This window comes from Spinacia oleracea, chromosome 4 (genome assembly GCF_020520425.1).
Source record: "Spinacia oleracea cultivar Varoflay chromosome 4, BTI_SOV_V1, whole genome shotgun sequence".
Taxonomy (NCBI): Eukaryota; Viridiplantae; Streptophyta; class Magnoliopsida; order Caryophyllales; family Amaranthaceae; genus Spinacia; species Spinacia oleracea.
Window position 1 is genome coordinate 116,711,768 of NC_079490.1, and position 20,704 is coordinate 116,732,471.

Here is a 20,704-nt window from a genome sequence, read left to right on the forward strand (position 1 = left end):
AAAAATCATTGTTTTTCGAAAATAAAAATCGTAACTTTTTATGAAAAATGACATTAATGCAAAGTTCGTGAAATTAATTTTTTTTTTATAATTAAGTTGGTCCGTAGGCACGCACCAAAGGCACGAACACAAGAGTATGGTGGACGTGTGGCTCGACGAGCCATGCGGGCTGCTATGCGAGTGCCGAGCCGCAGCGACGCGAGCAGCAGCAAGCAAGCTGCGAGCTGCGTGCCGCGCGCGCGCTGGGCGAGGAAAGGGGCAAGCAAGGCACACCTTGGCTTGCGAGTGCTGCGACGAAGAAAGGCACGTAGCCTGCGACGTCCAGCGCTGCGATGAGCACGACGAGCGCGCAGGGCAGCGACGAGCTGTGGGCACACGCGCGCCAGGCTGCGGGGTGTGCGAGCTTGCTCGTGCGCCTCGTAGGCCACACACAAGCGCAATGGGCTGGGCGCAAGCCTATCCCAACCATGCACTTGGACTTTTTTGCTTGAAAATTGTTTCTTTCGTTGGGTTAACATGTTTGCATTAATTTGGGCTAACGGGATATTTAATTCAATATTTTATTTATTTGGGCAGGGCCGCGAGTTTTAATTTAATATTTTATAATTAATTATCCGGAATAATTATTGGTTTGAGTGGGAGCCACTAAATGAAATTAAAATGAAATAATTATTTTTAATTATTTTCGTAGGTCGCATTATTTTAATTAAATTCAATTTTAATTAGAATAACGTCTAAGGATTAATAATTTGGAAATTGATTAATCTTTTAGGACGCGTTTATGTGAATGTGAATTTTAATTAATTCACGTAAATACTTGCATAATTATATGGGCCATTCGTTTTAGCATACGAATGGATGAATGCATAGAATGTATATTTTATGTAATGAAGGTACTCCAAGTGACTAGTATTGCCATTTAGGTTAGTTAAATACGGTCTGCGAACCGTTCTATCTTTGAATGTAATGTTTTAAATATGGTCTGTGTACCTGTGAGGGGGTCGAAAAAGCACGAGGCTAATGCGTGACCTCGTCCCTCGTGGGTGTGACGATTCTTTTTATTCAATCAAGTGTAATTGGATTTCCTGTGAGTTTACACCCAATTAACTAGTAATATAGGAGTCGCCATTCAGTTTTTAACGACAATGAGAAAAACTGACAAAACCCGGTTATCGTGACATAAAGGGAGTGCAATTATGTTTGACCACGACGGCCGTAGGTTCCCTTGTGATCCCTGGTGTGGGGATCTCTCAACATACACCCGCAAGGTAGAGATTGAGGGTTCGGGGGACTGTAACTACCGAGAGGAGTACTCGCTCGTCGATAACTCCAGAGGCAGGATATCCTTACTAGCTCAGCATAAATAATTGAAGGGACATGCGTTAACTATTAAACTAATCTGAGTTAATTTTAGCAATATGCAACATATAATACTAGATCGATCGCGAATATCTGACTTAAATAGCATTAAGGGACCTAGCATGATAATCCAATTTCCCAAAAATATTATATTTGTTAGGCGTGGTAGAACAATCAGATTTAGTTAGTTTAACAGTTCATAAAAAGGGCGAGGAAAGCAATTAAATCATCGAAAAGGGACACATTACGACGCACCCTTGAGAGGCGCGTCACGGTTCTCAGAAAACTAACCACTTTGACTTTGCTATTTCTCCTTTTTATTTAACGAATATCAAATTATGGGACAGGATACGTTCTGTTCGATTTATGGATCGATTGCGACAGAACGCGTGAACAATTTCGCAGCGTGAGGCTTAGGCTAAGGGTTGGAGTCAATACTCAGAATATGAATTGTGTGTGTTTTTCACGTCGAATTTGGGGCTGTATTTATAGGGGAGAGTTCGTGGAAAGATAGAATTGCAGAGTTCTAATCCACAAAGAATTAGGAAAAAACACGTACCCAGGTATTTTCAGCGCCCAGGCCTGGGCGCCGAAGATTTCGGCGCCCAGAGCTAGGCGTTGAAAATAGGGTCTGGGCTGTTTTCTTAGTCAGACTCGGATTCCTGAAATCCGTAGAGTTTGAGACTTAATCAAGTCTTTTAGCGCGTATCTATTTCATGACGGAATGCGTCTGGGCCCGTTACGAACTCTAGGCTCGTTAGGATTTTAATTAATACGTAACTCTTATTTTCGAATCATTTTAGGAATAGGATTCTCGCAGTTTTCTATCACATTTAGGATTTATGTTGGAGTGCAATACCTAATTCTGACAGGTTTCTATCTTTTATGACTTGCCACTTTTAGAAGCTACCTTTTACGGCAGTTACTATTTTTAGCAGGTTTCTATAAATAGCAGGTTTCGGGTGAAATGAAAAGGGGAATCGAGGTTCGTTTATTTTATAGGAGATGCGTTGTCAAGTGGAGATTTATGTTTTCATCATCGAACCTTCCCTTTCGGGAATGGGGACAAATGTAGGTGTCTACAGTTAGCCCCCACTTTGATTGAGTCTTGGAGTAAGACGATGGTCAAAGTATTAGACGGAGTGCGTCATACAAGCCATGGTGACCTGTTTTGACGAGGGTCTCACGAGCCCCCGAGTGATAACATTTGACTTAAGGGTCATCACTTGAAGTGTCGACATATCCCTCACGTGTCATTGGGATTTGTCAACGGATAGTATAGAAACTTCCTCACTTTGTCATTGGAATCTAAAGAAGTGTAAAAACTCCCTCACTTTGTCATTGGGAGTAGCTACAGATGTTTTCGAAATCAAAGCTATAAAGTGTAATTGGGCCTGGCCAAGCCCAACCACGAGGTAAAAATGTTTTTAAAGATTCTCATTTTCAGGGCTAGCTAAACGAGAAAACCCCCTTGTTTTTATGGGACGTAAAACGAAGGAAAATCCAGCACATCGCTCTTTTTTGGAAAAAACGGAAAACCAATCCTTTTAATTTTTGGAAAAGGGAAAACCAGAAAAAGTTATTGCTGCAGCGACTAAGGACCTGCGCGGTTAGTGGCGCAGACCCCGCCGGCTAAAGATGGCGAGCCTGTCCGCTAAGGGTGGACACCCCGTCCGAAAGAAGTGGACGAATCTGTTTTGAAATTTGAAAATAAGGACCTACGCGGCTTGTGACGTAGACCCCGCCGGCTAAAGATGGCAAACCTGTCTGCTAAGGGTGGACACCCCGTCCGATAGAAGTGGACGAATCTATTTTGAAATTTGTTTGTGCTTTTTGAAAATAAGGACCTACGCGGTTTATGACGTAGACCCCGCCGGCTAAAGATGGCGAGCCTGTCCGCTAAGGGTGGACACCCCGTCCGATAGAAGTGGACGAGTCTCTTTTGAAGTTCGTTTGTTTTTGTTTTTTTTTTTTGAAAATAAGGACCTACGCGGTTTGTGACGTAGACCCCGCCGGCTGAAGATGGCGAGCCTATTTTGAATTTGAAGACTTTATTTTGACCTGCGCGGCTGGTGACGCAGACCCCGCCCGCTGAAGGTGGGCGAGCCCTGTCCGCTAAGGGTGGACGCCCCGCTCGCTGGAGGTCAGCGAACCTGAATTCGTCTTTTCGATTTGGGATTTGCGTGTCACGATCTTGCCCGATTGAGGTGGGCAAGTCCCTATTTCATTTTTTTCTTGTGATTTCTTTTGAGAATTTCTTTTTATTCATTCTTATAGGAGCGAATTCTTCCGAGGGATGCTCGGATTTAGTTGCAACCTGAATGTGGGTTGACAATGTGTTTAGATGGACCATAGTCTCGTGGTCATCACCTTTTTATAGTTTTGAGCTAGTCTTTTCGGCTCAATTTTGCCACTACCTGGGTCCTTGATTAGGGGACTATGTATAAGTATCAACGGCGACCTTTGTCTTGAGGTCGTAAACTGGTTTTATTTTTTGAGACATCCAAACACGGGACTTCGTACAGCGTAGTCTAGGAATATTGTTTTAACTTTGCATACTCTCTTTTGAAATATATATTTTCTTTTGAGCCCCCAAGCATTCGTGCTTGACGGTCATTTCTTGTCAAAGGGGTTCCTTGGGGATACGCAATTTGTGACGTCCTTTATCATGTTTGGGATTGTACTCGTAAATGCGAGCGATCTTTGTAGTGGTGTGCTACTCTTGACAAAGTTGTGAGGTGCGACTTCCAGTAAAGAAATCGACAATTTTCGAGTTGAATGGATGCGGCAGGGCCCAATAGAAGTTAGGGCCTTTTTTGAGCCTGGGTTCATTTTTGGCGCCCAGGCCTGGGCGTTGAAATAATTCACGCCCAGGTGGGGCGTTGAAAGTGTTGTTTGGGCTGGTCTTTTGATGACACAGTTGGCCTCTTGTTCATTCGTTTATTTCACTTGGAAGTTCTATGTATTCTCTTTTCTTTTGTTTTTTTCTTTGTTTTTAGAACGTGATGATTTTCTTGAGAAGTCGTAGCCGATTGGTGGACTACGGTGCCTGTCTCTTCGGGGCGATTATTTTAAGGAACTGTTGCTCTTAAGGCGTACAGTTATTGCGATAGTTGGGCGAGTCTATATGGCCCGAGGAACATACCTTGAGGCGTAAGACTTTGACCGCTCTTGTTGTTGTATATTTTTTCCTTTTGAACGCGTTCGTGAATGTTCGATACTTAGAATGATGATATGTATGTGAGAACGAGCGTTCATAGAATGGTCGTTGTGTGCGGTCCATTAATCAGTTTGCTTGAATTATTTTTTGAGCAATGACTGATTTTGAATAGTTTGCTTAGAAGCTTGATAGGGTTCAGGCCCATTCATGAAGTGGGCTCAAACATCGTGCCCTTTCGATTTTTCAAACATTTGCTTCGAGATTTTTTATTTTGCTATGGTCGTTTCGTAGCTTGGAGCCCCCAAGTATGCATGTTGGGATGCTTCCTTTTGGCGTACGATTTTGTAGGTTTTTTTTTAGAAAGATGCCTTGGGGTTCCGCTCGTGTAGGTGCGAGCTATCCCTTCCGTGGTAGGTGATGTTTTGCTACCTTTAATCCTTAATGTAGAAGTCGTGTGGCTTGCATTTTAAATTTGGGCGATAAGTAATCTTTTCCTCTTTTACACATGCTCTTTGGTCGTGCTCGCATTAGTGCAATATGCCTCACTCTTTTTTTTAGACTTGTGCCGTGGGATGGTTGAGCTTATGGTGCGACGTAGGCTTGTGTGGCCTAACCGCATGTATTAGAACATTTCTCCAGGTGTTGGGATATCATTATTATTTTTTGCATTGGAGTACTTCATCATGCCTCGTTCAGGTGTCCGAACAAGTGTAGCACTTTCTGCGTGGGTGTTCATGGCTTATTACTTCATTCGATGCGAGGATTCATAGATGTTTCTTTCTTATTTTTATATCTGGGCAAAACTTGGCTAGCAGAAAGATTCAGCGCTCAGGCTGGGGCGTTAAAGATATCGGCGCCCAGCTCTGGCGTTAAAAATTATCTCTGGGTATATTTTAACAGTTCTTATCCTTGATTTTTTCTTTCCCTTTAGCTTTGGAACGACGTAGACTGTGTAACGGGCGCTTGTAGGGCGAGCGTTATGTGCAGTAGTTTGATCGGAGTTTTGGTGACTCGCGATTTTCAGTTACCCTTGTTAGTGGGGTGACTTTATATATTCTAAGTAGTGCTTAGAATTTGGGAGGGGTTGTAGCCATTCTAAGGTTCGTTTTACACGATTAAAGCTTAGGATTGTGCCCCTATGACGTATGTATAGCATTAGCGTCGAGAATTTGCGATAAAATCGTCATTTCGAGCATTTTTAGAGTGTTTTTCTCAAGCCTCCAATTGTAGCTACGGGATTGGCTTGGTGCTATAATGCTTTGCATACGTCTTTATGCATTCATGGTGACATGGATCATGAATAGTTTGAACCAGACTCATTTAGTGCGAGGTACGTTCGAGTAGTGACCTGCTACTTCTCTTGTAAATGTCGTATTATGCGACATCGCCATGGTCAAGGTAGTAACATGTGGAAGTGTGCCTTGAACAAAAGTTAGGTGCCTTTCTTTACCCATAATCATATTTAGAAATCTTTTTGACTCACTTGCAACATCGGGATAAACGCATACTTAGATTAAACCAACGACTCTTTATTATGTTCGAAGAAGTCTTTGAAAATTCTTTGGAAATTATTTAAAATCCGAATCCTACTGTGTACAATCCGAGGTTTCCTAAGTAGGTTGACTTATAGAAGGGTTCGTATAGGATTACATGAGTGAATCAAAATACTGTTACGATTTTTGGAATGCTGTCTAAGGATTTGCTGGAAGCCAGGGTGCAGGCGTCAAGATATACTTGTGCCCGTTCGGCATATGCTTTACTTTCAGATTTCGATTTTAGATACCCGTGTCATATGTCTGAGTAGGGTGAGCCTTGGTTAAGTGCCAAGTCCTATTGACAATGTCTGTCGTTTTTTTTTCAAAAGGGATTCGCAAGCATTTGACTTACCATGAACGGGTGCCCTGAGTTCGAAGGAACAATGGGGCAATGCCGTAGAACAATATTTTTTTTTTTTTTTTGCAAGCTTTACTGCCTTAACTACTTGTTGGCGATTATGACTGTGTCTAGTGGTGAAAGAAGGTCTTTAAGTGAGTTAGTTCGCTTTAGGGAGGGTCAAGTCGAGTACTTTAGAGGTCATGGACGCTTGCGCTAGCCCCCATTCAATTGAGGCAGAGCGATCTTTTGAGTCTTGGCTAAGTGCTTAGGAGTGTGAGTGCCCCTTCTGGCAAGGGTACGTGCCCTTTATTATTTTTCGATGTGTGCTCATTTTGGCATCTTGACGACTTGGATTCTTTCCTTGACTTGAATTTTTCTTTCGACTTGGATTGGGAGTAATTAAATTTCAATAAGGGACTCTATTTCTTATTCTTGTTTTTCTATAGGCTTTAATATTTTTGCAAATTGGTTGGACCGAATCATGGATTGCCTAAGTATCCGCCTTAAATAGATTTAATTTAAATAGATTTAATTTGGAATCAGGTGTTGCGTAGTTCTTAGCCTAGAAAATGGTTTCTTAAAATGCCGATTTTAAACAAGTACGTTCCGAGGTGGAAACATATTATTTGAAATGGTAGAATAAGTGAAGTTTATTATTATTTAAATCTGCTGCCAAAAATTTGTTTTATATTTTTTTTTGAGTACATGTATTTTTTGGTGGTACTTATACGTGCTGTACCCCTCCAAGTGTTCGTTATTTTTCCGTGCATGTGCGGATAAAATGACGAGCACTTCTGGACAAAATTTTAGCAAGCACAGAGAATCAGCGCCCAGGCTGGGGCGTCAAAGTTTTCGGCGCCCAGGTGTGGGCGCGAGAAATGTTTTCTGGGCGGATTTTTTTGGTGCGCTAAATGCTTCTTTTCTTTTTTAGACGAACTTTTAGAGGCGCTTTGCAAAGTTTGCTTTTTTATTATTTATTATTTTTTGTACTTTTCATTGGTCTTTTTTTTTTTTTATTCATGACTCAAGACGGTTTGAAAGATGGGTTGAATGAGTTGGGATAATTTGTATAGGTATTAGTCAAGCATGAGGATTACACCTGCTAGGGCTCACAATTTGCAGCCTCAAGCTAGTGTCATGAGTTTAAATCAACCAAGGTCAATGAGTAGCATGGGGACGGTCAAGGGTATATCAACAGGATGTATCCACACAAGTTATACGGTCATTATGCTAATGGTGGTGTAAGAGCAGGTTTGGGAAATAGTGGGTATGACGCACGTGTCAATGGCCATACGTGGTTTTCAGTTGATAACAAGTTTAGGAACAAGAGTCGAGTTAATGGTTTCTTGGGTTATGGCGGTGAGAACATGGATGGGTTAAATGTGCTGAACAGGGGCCCCAGAGCGAAGGCGTCTAAGAACATAAGGATTGGAAAGGGTAGACATCGTAGAACTTTATGTAGTTTTTGTGACATGATTTGGATTGGTTGACTCAATTCTTTTCCTTTGTTTACTTGGGTAAATTTTGCACTTTGGGAGGTACGGGCTAAGTATTTCATGGCTCGCTCTTTTCGCTCTCCCTTCTTTCTTTTTTCTTTTTGCTTGGGATTTCTCCCCAACATAAATTTTTTATTTGGGCTAAAAGGTAGGTGGTTGTGGTCTTTGAGTCACGAGGCGAGACTGGGTGAGCCCCATTTGGTAGGCCTATAGTGGACCTCTAACTTTAGTAGGCCTAGGGTGGACCTTTAGCTTTAGTAGGCCTAGGGTGGACCTTTAAATTGTCTTACTTTGCAAGCGTATTTAGTCGTGTCTTAAAATGTGCAAATAGCGTAGATTCAAAATGTTGTTTTTACCTTATTGAAATTTAACGAAAGAATTACATCGAAAATAATATTTTTTTGCTTCTTTTCAGATTCCAGTTTCTGGGATTTAATTGGAAGTTGTGATTTAGACTCGAACTTTCATTAATCTTTCTGATTATAACCCGTGTAGGAATATAAGGAGGTGGCCTAGACTCAAAATAATGACGTGGCATAAGCTTATAATACTTGACCAAGCGACTCTCAGACTTAGGCTAATTGGACCATAACTTTCGTTGGTTGACACTTTAGATTTTAACCCCTGTGTGTTTATTTGTCATGCGCCATTTTGCTTAATGTTGGCAAGGTAGTTAATTGGGGAGATCGAATTTTTATTTTTGCAAGGCTAGAATCATTAGTGCGGCTTCTCTCTTAGTGTGTATTGCTTTACCCCAATGGTAGCCTTGTGGCATGCCGATTCGGGTATTTTCATGGTTTGTCATGTTGCATTCATTGAAAATCTTTTAGTCCGTACTTAGGAGTATTTCAAGGAGCGAGTGGCTCGAGAGGACTATGGTAGTCGTGACCCAATATGATCATAAACCTTGAGGCCATTAATTTTGTGCTAATGGTATTTGACACCTTAGGTTCACTTTGGGGGTTGTGCGACTATGGGGGAATGATTTTCAGAATGTGACCGTTTCCATTTTGCAAATACTATAATATATTCTTTTTATTGGCCAGAGAGAGTATTGAGGCCGTAAATTCTAGGCAAGGGATGACAATTACATATGGGTGCTTATTGATTTAAATGTTAGGAAGGGAGACTCAATATGGTTTAACCTTTTAGCTTGCAGAACGACACCAAGTATTAGGACCGATTCTATGGATAAGACAACTAAAACTTAGGATTTAGATTGTACTTCGGCATAACCTAGTCTAGACTCGGATTTATTGAACATTATTTTTCCTTGAAGACTCCATTTGAACATTATTTTTTGAATACTTTTCCCATGTGACATTCAAGGTCGTTTAATTAGCATGTTCGGTTTTGGTGCCGGGCATTGTCTTCATAGGAGGCCTAACAACGACACAAAGAGTTATTTTATTTTTTTACAAGTCGCTTTAAGAATCGAGTGCCTTTTCATACGCCCTCGCAGCAAATTTTTTTCGAAAAGTTTTTTTTTGCTACGTATATTTTTTCATTCGCGGGCACCGAGGCTGCTGTGCCTGACCAAAAGGCCAGGCAACAACTTCAGCGCCCAGCAGTGGGCGTGAGAAATTTTGGTGCCCAGCCAGGGGCGTTGAAAATGCGCCCCTGGCTGGTTCTCGTTTTCTGTTTGCGTATACTTTTGTTTTTGCGACTTTAATTTTGCGTGCTTGCCTTATAACGTCCTTTACGCGTTGTGCAGCGTTTGTGGGATTCGTTACGGCCATCCCGAGCGTCGCTTATTTTTGTGGCGATCGTTCGGGCTTACGGAACACGTATTTTGGTATAACTCTTTGGCCAATTGGTTCATGAATGTTTGGGAAATTTTTAAGGTCGTTGGTTTTCTAGCATTATTTGTCTAGCATTATTCGTACGCACAATCATAACATAGTCACATAGTTCGCTACACATAACTACATTACAAACATGGATTTGAAAATTAAATATGTCACGTAGTTTATGATAGGCTTCTATGGGTAGTATTTGCGCCTGGCTTGGTACCGCTTCTATCGTAGATCCAACACATGCCCCGGTCGAGGTAGTGTCTTCAACAGACGAATTTCGCTCAAGAGGCCAACCCGCAAGTGCAAGCCAAGGGGGCATGCAGGCGAGAGGGACCTAATGAGCGAGCGATTGGGTTCGGAATAGGTGTACTACCTACACAAGTACCGAGTGGGCAACATGCGCGGCGTATGCACCCCCCTATTGGCGAAAAAGGTATCCTTAGTCCCAACTCCTGAGGGAGCCGAGATTCGTTATGCTGTTCTGCCCGTTCACATTAATATGCTTATTTTCAGGTCGTCCCAACTTGATGGGGAAATAAACGCGGAGTAGGATCGTTTCACCCTTCGGCTATTTTGATTACCTACAAGCACGAGTATTTCCTTCGCTGTCCCCAGCGGAGTCGCCACTTTGAGGGGGTCGAAAAAGCACGAGGCTAATGCGTGACCTCGTCCCTCGTGGGTGTGACGATTCTTTTTATTCAATCAAGTGTAATTGGATTTCCTGTGAGTTTACACCCAATTAACTAGTAATATAGGAGTCGCCATTCAGTTTTTAACGACAATGAGAAAAACTGACAAAACCCGGTTATCGTGACATAAAGGGAGTGCAATTATGTTTGACCACGACGGCCGTAGGTTCCCTTGTGATCCCTGTTGTGGGGATCTCTCAACATACACCCGCAAGGTAGAGATTGAGGGTTGTTAGGTTATGATACATATGACAATTCATAAATCATGCGAAAAAACCATTTAGCCAGGAATACATATTATTTACACATAATCATATAGCATAGTTTAGATGCATACTCTTTGTTGCGTGCCTTCCCTAGCTGCGCCCGAACCGAACAAGAACAAGTCTTTAGGACTCCAAGTGTCGTCCCTCCGTAGATAGTCCACAGCACGTCCGGATCCGCCTTAAGATTGACCAACTAGAATCGCCCTTAAGGTACTAAAGAATTTCGGCACTCTTAGGTAAGAAATGTGTCTGAATTTTCTCTCAAAAACTCACTTTGAATACTTGAATAATCTCTGAAAATATGTGACCCTAGGCACTTATTTATAGAGTTATGGAAAGGGTTTTGGAATCCTATTAGGATACTAATTTATTTAATTATAACCCTACTAGGACTCTAATTAAATAATCATTATCTAATAGTTTTAGGATTTAATCACACTTCGAATTCTGATTGCTTCAGGATTCCCGCACAAGCATTGCACGAGCACCGTACACCCGCGCAAGCCTTGCGGCCCACGCTAGGCGCACAGCGCTCGGCCCACTGCTGTGCTCCGCGTGCGCGCGCCCAAGGCCTTGGCTGGGCCTGGCCTTGCGCTGGGCCTGGTCGAGGCTTGGCGTGCGCTGGTGTGCGTTGGCTCGCTGGGCGATGGCCTGGCTTCGTGCTGGGCCTTCGTCTAGCGGGCCTCGTCCGATGCTAATTCGTACGATACGCTTCCGATTAAATTCCCGATTCCGGAATTCATTTCCGATACGAACAATATTTAATATTTCCGATTCCGGAATCAATTTCCGTTTCGAACAAATATTTAATATTTCCGTTTCCGGAATTATTTTCCGATTCCGATAATATTTCCGATTCTGACAATATTTCCGTTTCCGGCAATATTTCCGATTCTGGCAATATTTCCATTTCCGATAATATTTTCCGATACGTACCATGTTTCCGTTTCCGGCAACATCTACGACTTGGATAATATTTATATTTCCGATACGATCCATATTTCCGTTTCCGGCAATATCATCGTTTCCGGAGTATTCATTTCTTGCCTGTGACGATCTCAGCTCCCACTGAAACCAAGATCCGTCGATTCCGAATATCCATAGATGGAGTATTTAATGCCATTAAATACTTGATCCGTTTACGTACTATTTGTGTGACCCTACGGGTTCAGTCAAGAGTAAGCTGTGGATTAATATCATTAATTCCACTTGAACTGAAGCGGCCTCTAGCTAGGCATTCAGCTCACTTGATCTCACTGAATTATTAACTTGTTAATTAATACTGAACCGCATTTATTAGACTTAACATTGAATGCATACTTGGACCAAGGGCATTATTTCCTTCAGTCTCCCACTTGTCCTTAGGGACAAGTGTGCATTTCCTAATTCCTTTGTCGCTCGATGCTTGCTCTTGAACATAAGGTAAGAGTTGTCATCCTTATTATGTCCAGAGGTGTTTCTCGGTTTCAGAGTTCAACTGATCAAATAAACAGATAATCATAGCCTATGATTCATCCGAGCACGGCCATGCATTTCACAGTTTCTAGCTCTCCGAGTGGCCTTGTACAACTTTTAAGCATCTCATCCCGATTTATGGGAGGACAATCCCAATCTTGCGATATTGAGATTAGACTTCGTTTGATAGGTGATTACCTGAGCGTTGCCTTTATAGCCTCCTTTTACGGTGCGACGGTTGGTCAACGTCAAAGCAACCAGTTCTCAAACAAGTAATCTCAAATCACTCAGGTATTGAGGATTTAGTGTCTAATAATTTTAATGAAATTTACTTATGACAGATTTTCATCTCTTACAGTAAAGTTTCATAGGTCTTGTCCGATACTAGTTTTCCCAAAGTAAGTATCTATGCAAATGATTATGACATTGCCATGTCCACATAGTTCAAGAAACAGAACTACTAGTCATCTTGCATTCTAATCGTCTAACGTTTTCTATGCGTCCAATTTTATAGAAAACTCCGACTAGGGACCATTTTCAACCTTTGACATTCAAGTTCACTTGATAGACATTTCTTAGTCACAGGACTGGTCCTGACAGTCTATCTTGAATATATCGTCAAATTGAAGGGACTCATCATTTAATAAACCACAAATTAAATGGAAAAATGAAAACACATTTCATATATGATAAAGGAAATTTTGGTATTTACTACCTTTAAAATACACCACTTTTGTATTTACTACCTTATGAAATTTTTATTTTAAATTACTACCTTAAACTTCCAGATTCTTTTTATTTACTACCACTTTACAGTTTTCTCATTTTAAAATTAAGATATCTCCTTCGTTTCTTAATCGTTTAAAGTGATTCGAAGTTCATTATTTTTCTTTTTCTATAGGGATTTCATTGAGAACGTCATTTCAAAAAAAATCGTTTGATAATTCTTAACATTTTAAAATTTTAAAAATAATATTTAATTTGTTTAAACTTTTACGAAATGCTAAAAGGTAAGATCCCTATGGAATCCTTACATATAAATGAGAAGAATGAGCTTTGAATCACTTAAAATGATTAAGAAACGAAAGAGATATCTCAATTTTAAAATAAGAAAACTGTAAAATGGTAGTGACTACAAATAAAATGGAACTTTAAGGTAGTAATTTAAAATAAAATTTTCATAAGGTAGTAAATACAAAAGTGGTGTATTTTTAAGGTAGTAAATACCAAAAAATCCTATGATAAATGTTCAACCCCTAATGTTTTACAACCATGGGCCTCGAACCCATCTTTAAAACATTTCATGGAATTCAAAGCTATGCTTGATTTCCAGTGCTACAATGTGAGTGTTGCTTCTCACTTGTCGCATAGGTTTAGTTATCATGCTTTGCCAATCTTAATATCTTTTTCATCGAATGATATTCGAGATAGGATGATAAGATCTTTTGAGTTTGTTTATTATGTGATCTAGTCTTTCTTACTTCGATAGTGGTTCTACGCATTTTGCAATGAAGAGCCATCAAGTTAGCAGACATGTGATCCTCCCAAGTTCAATGAAGAACTCATTAATATAAACAACTCTGTTTTATTGCTTCTTAGGCAATAAGTACTTTTACTTCAACTGTTTAGGTTGCTAGTGATGCTTTGTTTGGATTTACATATCCAAGGAGTTCACAGACATGTGGAAGACTTTCCAGCTGTATCTTAGAACATAGAAATTAATATTTTAATTTCCCACGCAACAACTCATGGTCTCCAATCCATGTTGCCATTTCAAAACACGATGCTCTATAGCTCGTCCTTATCAATGGTTAACTCCAAAGGGTCTTGCTTGATCCTTTGCCAGTGTTTATGCGTGTAGCATCAATATTTAGCATATCTTTATTTCCTTGAATCAAGAACTATTCCTATGTACCATTTCAAGTAACATAAGTATTCTTGATCTCAATCTAGTTGATCTTCACTTAGATCAATAGAGATTGGTATATGTTCGTCATGCCTAAAGTCATACGATACGTTTTTGGCGATCCTCATATTATATCATACATGATAAATTCTTTTGCAGAATATTTCCCAATTGAATTCTATTCATGTAACTTTAGCTTATCTAGTTTCAGTAGATACTAAATTCAGCTAAATTCTTTGACATATAATATAGGTTAAGAATCTCATTTAGACTCTTTGATGTTTAACTTAGTAAATGCTTATACATAGTTCAAACATCCTTTACTTAGATTTATTCACGTGGGTCGAATATCTCCAATGGAGACTTTCGTGTTTGATTTAGTAAATGCCATTACTTAATCTAAAACAATATTATAAGATCTTTGTAAATAGATCTTAATACCCAATATGTACTAAGTTTCGCCATGGTCCATTATTGATGAATAATTTCAAATCTAAGTCATTAGCATTTGAATGTTATTTCACAATAGAGAGATATGTGTGTGATACACATAGGACCAAATAAGTTTTTATGTACTCCCACTAAACTTCTTATACATCTATAAGAATCATGTATATTTTATGAAACTAAAATGCTTATTAGCTTCACTTAAAATACAGTTCCAATTCCCAATTGCTTGCTTAAATCTGTACTTAGATTTTATAAGCTAGCTTTCTCTTTCAAGCATTTATTTGGATCCACAAATCCTATGACATACCATGTACATAGTTTATTCCAACATTTGATTGAGGAATACGTTTTGTCATCCAATTGCTATATGTACCAATATGCAATCATTGCTTGAATTATAGACTTGAGCATTACGATTATGCATGAGGTTTCAACACAATTCACACCATGAATTTGCTTGTAACCTTTAGCAACTAATCTAGCTTTGTGTGTGAACACAATTCCATGTTTGATGGTTTTTATCCTTAAAACAAACTTGCAACCAATAGGTGTGAACCTATTCTTGCAAATCAACAAAATTTCAATTTTGTCATCAAAACATTGAGTATGTTTTATGGCCTCTAACCATTTAAAACATTTGAGTCTATATATGGCCTCTAACCATTTTAGGGAATCTATATTTCGTCATAGCTTTCTTACAAGTCACAAACTCATTAATCTATATGATAATAGTTTGACTGCAAGTTGTAGGTTTCTTCACTATTTAATAGAAGAATCTCATAGTTTCATTGACCTGATCTCTATGTTTCTTCACTATCTAATAGAAGAATCTCATAGTTTCAGTGACTTGAATTCTATGCCTACTTGGGTATAGAACATCAAACAATAGAATATCAACAGGCACTTTGAGAGTCCTTTGAATATTCTATTCTCTTTGAAGCACTTGTAAAGTCTTCTAAGAGATGTCTATTCTTTAAAGCCACTTCTAAAGTCCTTAAAGAATAAGTGTTCGGATTTTCTGAAGAACTTCGAAAAGCCTCCGGAATGTCCGTTTATGTTTGTTGTTCGCCTCGAAGACTTTCGAGGTCTATTTTCTCCCACTTGTCATTTTGGAAACGAATCTCCAAAAGGACATCATTTCGAGCAAACAAACATTATGTTCTCAAAAATTCGTGGTAGAAACAATACTCTTGTGTCTCATTTGAATAAATCACAATGAAACATATATCTATACTTGGGCCTTAGTTTGTCGAATGACAAACACTAAGCTCCCACTGAGTTTTGCAACTCTCTAGATATATTTTATGAAAAGTTATTCTGAAATTACTTTTCAATAGCTTTGACGAATTTGGTTTAGTTTGGTGGTAGTTGAGCATTTTGTTTTAGAAATTATAGGAAAAGTCTTTATGATTCATCATTGATCGAATCAAGTACTAATTGACTTCGATTATTCCAACTAAGATATGCCATATCTTATGGACCTAGATTGTGAAATTACAACACACAATCATTGATGATCATATTTGGTCTCAAGTAATCATCAACATGATCTAACCTAGATCTTTATGATTTCTTGCCAAGTAGATTTTATACTTCTGAATCTTTGAACTAGCCAAATAGATTCAACTTATATCACATTTGAGTAAATAAACCTATATTCACTCAAATCCATGTGAGATAATAAAGTCATAAAATCTTTCTTTAGCTTTGAACTCTATTGTCTAGGCGTTCTAACATTAGTTCATATCTTTTGTTACTTTCAACAAGTAAGACTAGTCGTCTTAAATTGATCTAGAAATCAATGAACTTTCAAAAGTCTATCAAAATAGAGCTTTTGAATGTTAATTTGTTGATATGGTCTAAGCAACAATGCCAAAGATTAGTGGAACTCAAATCAAGGGGTTGATTTGAACCTAGTAAAGTTCTTTAAAGAGTTGTTTGTTTTAATCAAGCATATTGACTCAACCTGTAATTGACCATTTCATTCAAATAAACAAACAAACATTGTTTTTGTTTTTCTTGAATGTGAGTTTTTCTGTGTTTGAAAACAGAAATTTAGGTATGTTGATTATGGAACAAAATAGCCATTAAGTTCCAGCCTTTGAAAGGACTTAAAACAAAGTAGATGACCCTACAACTAATGTAGCATTGCCATGCTTCATTTTCCACTTGTAGGTCATTAGTGTATCCTAGCTTCCATTGTTTGAGTTATTACCGAAGTAAGAACCTCAAGCGGTATATGATACCAAGGAAGTTTGATTGCTAGGTCACTTCTCTTTAAACATAAACTTATAGGTAGAAACAGAATCGTAAATTCCTTTCATTTGTTCCTCGTTTTCCTATTTCTTGTACCCTTTCTTATAGTCTTAAGAATTGAATTCTTTAGTGTTGACTTTTATACTTTGTTAGACATGTCCAATGTCACCCCAACAAGGTTCTTACCATTTTATTTATGTTGAATATTCTGTTTCAACTAGATGATCTTACCAGAAGCTTCTAAAGTTCTCTAAGCATCGATCTATTCGAATGTCTAGGGACTGGACTCATTCGAGAATTAAATGGACAAAGATATTAGGTTGTTAACCATTGGTAAAGCTGAGCGTTTTAAGCTCAATGCTTTATGATCTCAAAACTACATTGTATTTTGAATGCACAAGCACCAATTGGTTTGCCATTCGACTTTGATGTTCGAAAACAACCATAAAAGTCGCTATAAGAAACGTACATTTTAAATTGATCACTTTCTCTCATTTCCGTGAATCGTTCTTGGATTCACTACCAATCGAGGAAATTTACTGTTACCTTTCTAAAAGGATTTATTGCAGTGCAAGATATTTAATTATAAACAATAATTAAAACATACATTGAAGCATGCAAAGTCTAAACATTTATCATGAATAATAACTTGAAAATTAAAGCAATCATGCAATTTCATCAAGTTATTAGCATTTTATTCGAATTTATTGTTCCGGCAGGTGTGAATAAAATGATTCCAAGATCCTAAAATCATTGAAGAACTAAGCACAGTTTGTCGACTTAATCCTAAAACATCTTAGGTAAGCAAAAGCCTTTTGCTAATAGTCTAGAAACTATTCTTGGTTGATAGGTACGTCTAAGAACTTATTAGGTAAACCTATCGATTTTGCCACGACATAAAAGGACTCCTTACTTATATCGTTGAGTTTCACCAAAACTAACATGTACTCACAATTATTTATGTACCTTGCCCCTTTAGGACCAATAAGTAACACCTCGCTGAGCGAAAACTATTACTAGATTGATGTAAAGGATATCCAAGCAAGTGTATATTTTGGCATGGCACCTTATAACTCAATTTTTAAGTTTGGAACTTAAGGCTCTTACTATGTTGGTTAGATTTTAAGTGAACTAAAATCCTTAATCATGCAACATAATCAAGCTTTTGATCTCATGCATTTTAAGACATATTTAAAAGCAATAAATAACTTAAAACATGCATAAGATAAATGTGATCTAGTATGGCCCGACTTCATCTTGAAGCTTTAACTTCAAAGTCCGTCTTGAAAATCTCCGTGGGAGGCACCATTTTCTTCAAATAGGATAAGCTATAATTAAAACTAATTACAACTATTTGATGGTACGCAGACCATATTTGAATTGAAAAATAACTTTGGTACTTTAGATCAATTACATTCAAATTAATGGTGCGCAGACCATATTTTCTTTCCTATTTGGGCCATACTAGTCACTTCATAACCTGCAAAACAGTACATATACAATATATACCATTCACCCATTCATTATCATGAATGGCCCACATAGCTGGTTAGTATAACACATTATGCATCACGTAAACATTTGCAGCAATTAATCAAGGGCACCAATAATCTACCAATTATTCAGTCCTTATTAATTCTAATCAAGTTGTTTTAACCTTAAGGATTTGTAGACCTAATCAAGAGTTTATGACTAAAAGGGCTCCCACTTAAACCAATAAATTCGTATGCTTTACTAATTTTAAACATAAAAATGTATTTCTAGTCTAACCGGAAACATACAAATTTAATTAAAATTTAAAGCTCATATGAATTTATAATTGAATCCAAAAAGTTTAATTTAATTTCAGTCGTATTTAAATTAATTCATGATTTTAATTTTAGAAAAATAATTAGAATAAATAAAATTTATTATAATTACAATATTCAAAATTAAAATCCAAGAAAATAATTTAAATTATTAATTTTAAAATTAATTAAAATTACGTAAACTGAAAATTTCAAATTAAACATTCAAAACGATCTAATCGCAACGCAAACACCCTACGCATCGCACGCCCATGGGCCGCACGCACACAGCCATCGCTGGCCATGTGCGCGCAGCCCATGCGCTCGTCGCATAGCTGCTGCATCTTCCATCGCAAGCCATCGCACAAGAGGTGCTCGCTGCGCGCGCGCCAGCGCTCGATGCACGCGAGCCATCGCTCGCTGTGCGCGCTCGCCAACGCTCGCTGCGCGCGCTCCAGCGCTCGATGCACGCGAGCCATCGCTCGCTGTGCGCGAGCAATTGCTTGCTGCGCGCGATCAGCGCTGGGCGCAGCGCTCGTGGCACGCGAGCTTGCGCTAGCTGCGCGCGAGGCTGCGCGCGCTTGCGCGAGGCAGTGCGCGTTGTGGCGCAGCTCGCTTGCTGCCCACACGCGACTGCCATGCCTTGCCTTCGCCCATGCCCATTCATCCATAGCTCGTGGCCCACGACACAAGGCAGGGCTGCTGCCTTGTGCTCGTGCACCATGCCCCTGCTCATTGCATTCGTGCCGCACGGGCGACGAGCTCCCTTGCTCGTCGTCGCATGCCCGCACTATACAACACCCCTTAAGGGTAACACGAAGCGTCCATTGCTTTGTGCGTGCAAGTTATATGAACGAATCGCATAAAAATTTAAAATTTATATTTAAAATTAATGACAAATTAATAAATAATATTAATTTCATAATTTTAGGGCGAAAAATCGAAAATTTATTATTCAATTGATTTCCGATTATTATGGATTCAAGCCTAGGTCATAAAATTTAAAATTTAACATAAATTTACAATTTTTATGGTGGTTTTTAATCATAGGTTTCTAATTAAATTATAATTAATTATGAAAATCAAATTAATTCTAAATTATTCTAATTTTCAACAAATTAATCATAATTACAAATTAGATTGCATAATTAACAAGGCTAGGCATTCAAACTTGTTAAACATATACAGTAGGTCAATCAAAAATTCAAGATTTATCAACAAGAATCGCAAATATTTAATTTAACATCTTAAATTTACGAAATTTTGCATTCGAAAAACTAAAATCTTAGAAAAGTCATAGTTAGGCTTCGAATTTGAGAATTCTGGGTTCGGCAGAAAAATGCTATTTTTGTCAAAATTTTAGAATGCCTTTTACATGCGGAATTGACACAAAAATCACTCGATTTGGATGAGTAACGAAGAAACTGCCGAAAAACTGCGTACGTATAATTAAATAAATGCAATTTGCAATTAATTAACAATTACGAAAATTAATCACCCCTTTTAATTCTTGCAAATTTGTAATATTTAACCATGTTCATGAAATTTAGATTATGAAAATAATAAGAGGCTCGTGATACCACTGTTAGGTTATGATACATATGACAATTCATAAATCATGCGGAAAAACCATTTAGCCAGGAATACATATTATTTACACATAATCATATAGCATAGTTTAGATGCATACTCTTTGTTGCGTGCCTTCCCTAGCTGCGCCCGAACCGAACAAGAACAAGTCTTTAGGACTCCAAGTGTCGTCCCTCCGTAGATAGTCCACAGCACGTCCGGATCCGCCTTAAGATTGACCAACTAGAATCGCCCTTAAGGTACTAAAGAATTTCGGCACTCTTAGGTAAGAAATGTGTCTGAATTTTCTCTCAAAAACTCACTTTGAATACTTGAATAATCTCTGAAAATATGTGACCCTAGGCACTTATTTATAGAGTTATGGAAAGGGTTTTGGAATCCTATTAGGATACTAATTTATTTATTTATAACCCTACTAGGACTCTAATTAAATAATCATTATCTAATAGTTTTAGGATTTAATCACACTTCGAATTCTGATTGCTTCAGGATTCCCGCACAAGCATTGCACGAGCACCGTACACCCGCGCAAGCCTTGCGGCCCACGCTAGGCGCACAGCGCTCGGCCCACTGCTGTGCTCCGCGCGCGCGCGCCCAAGGCCTTGGCTGGGCCTGGCCT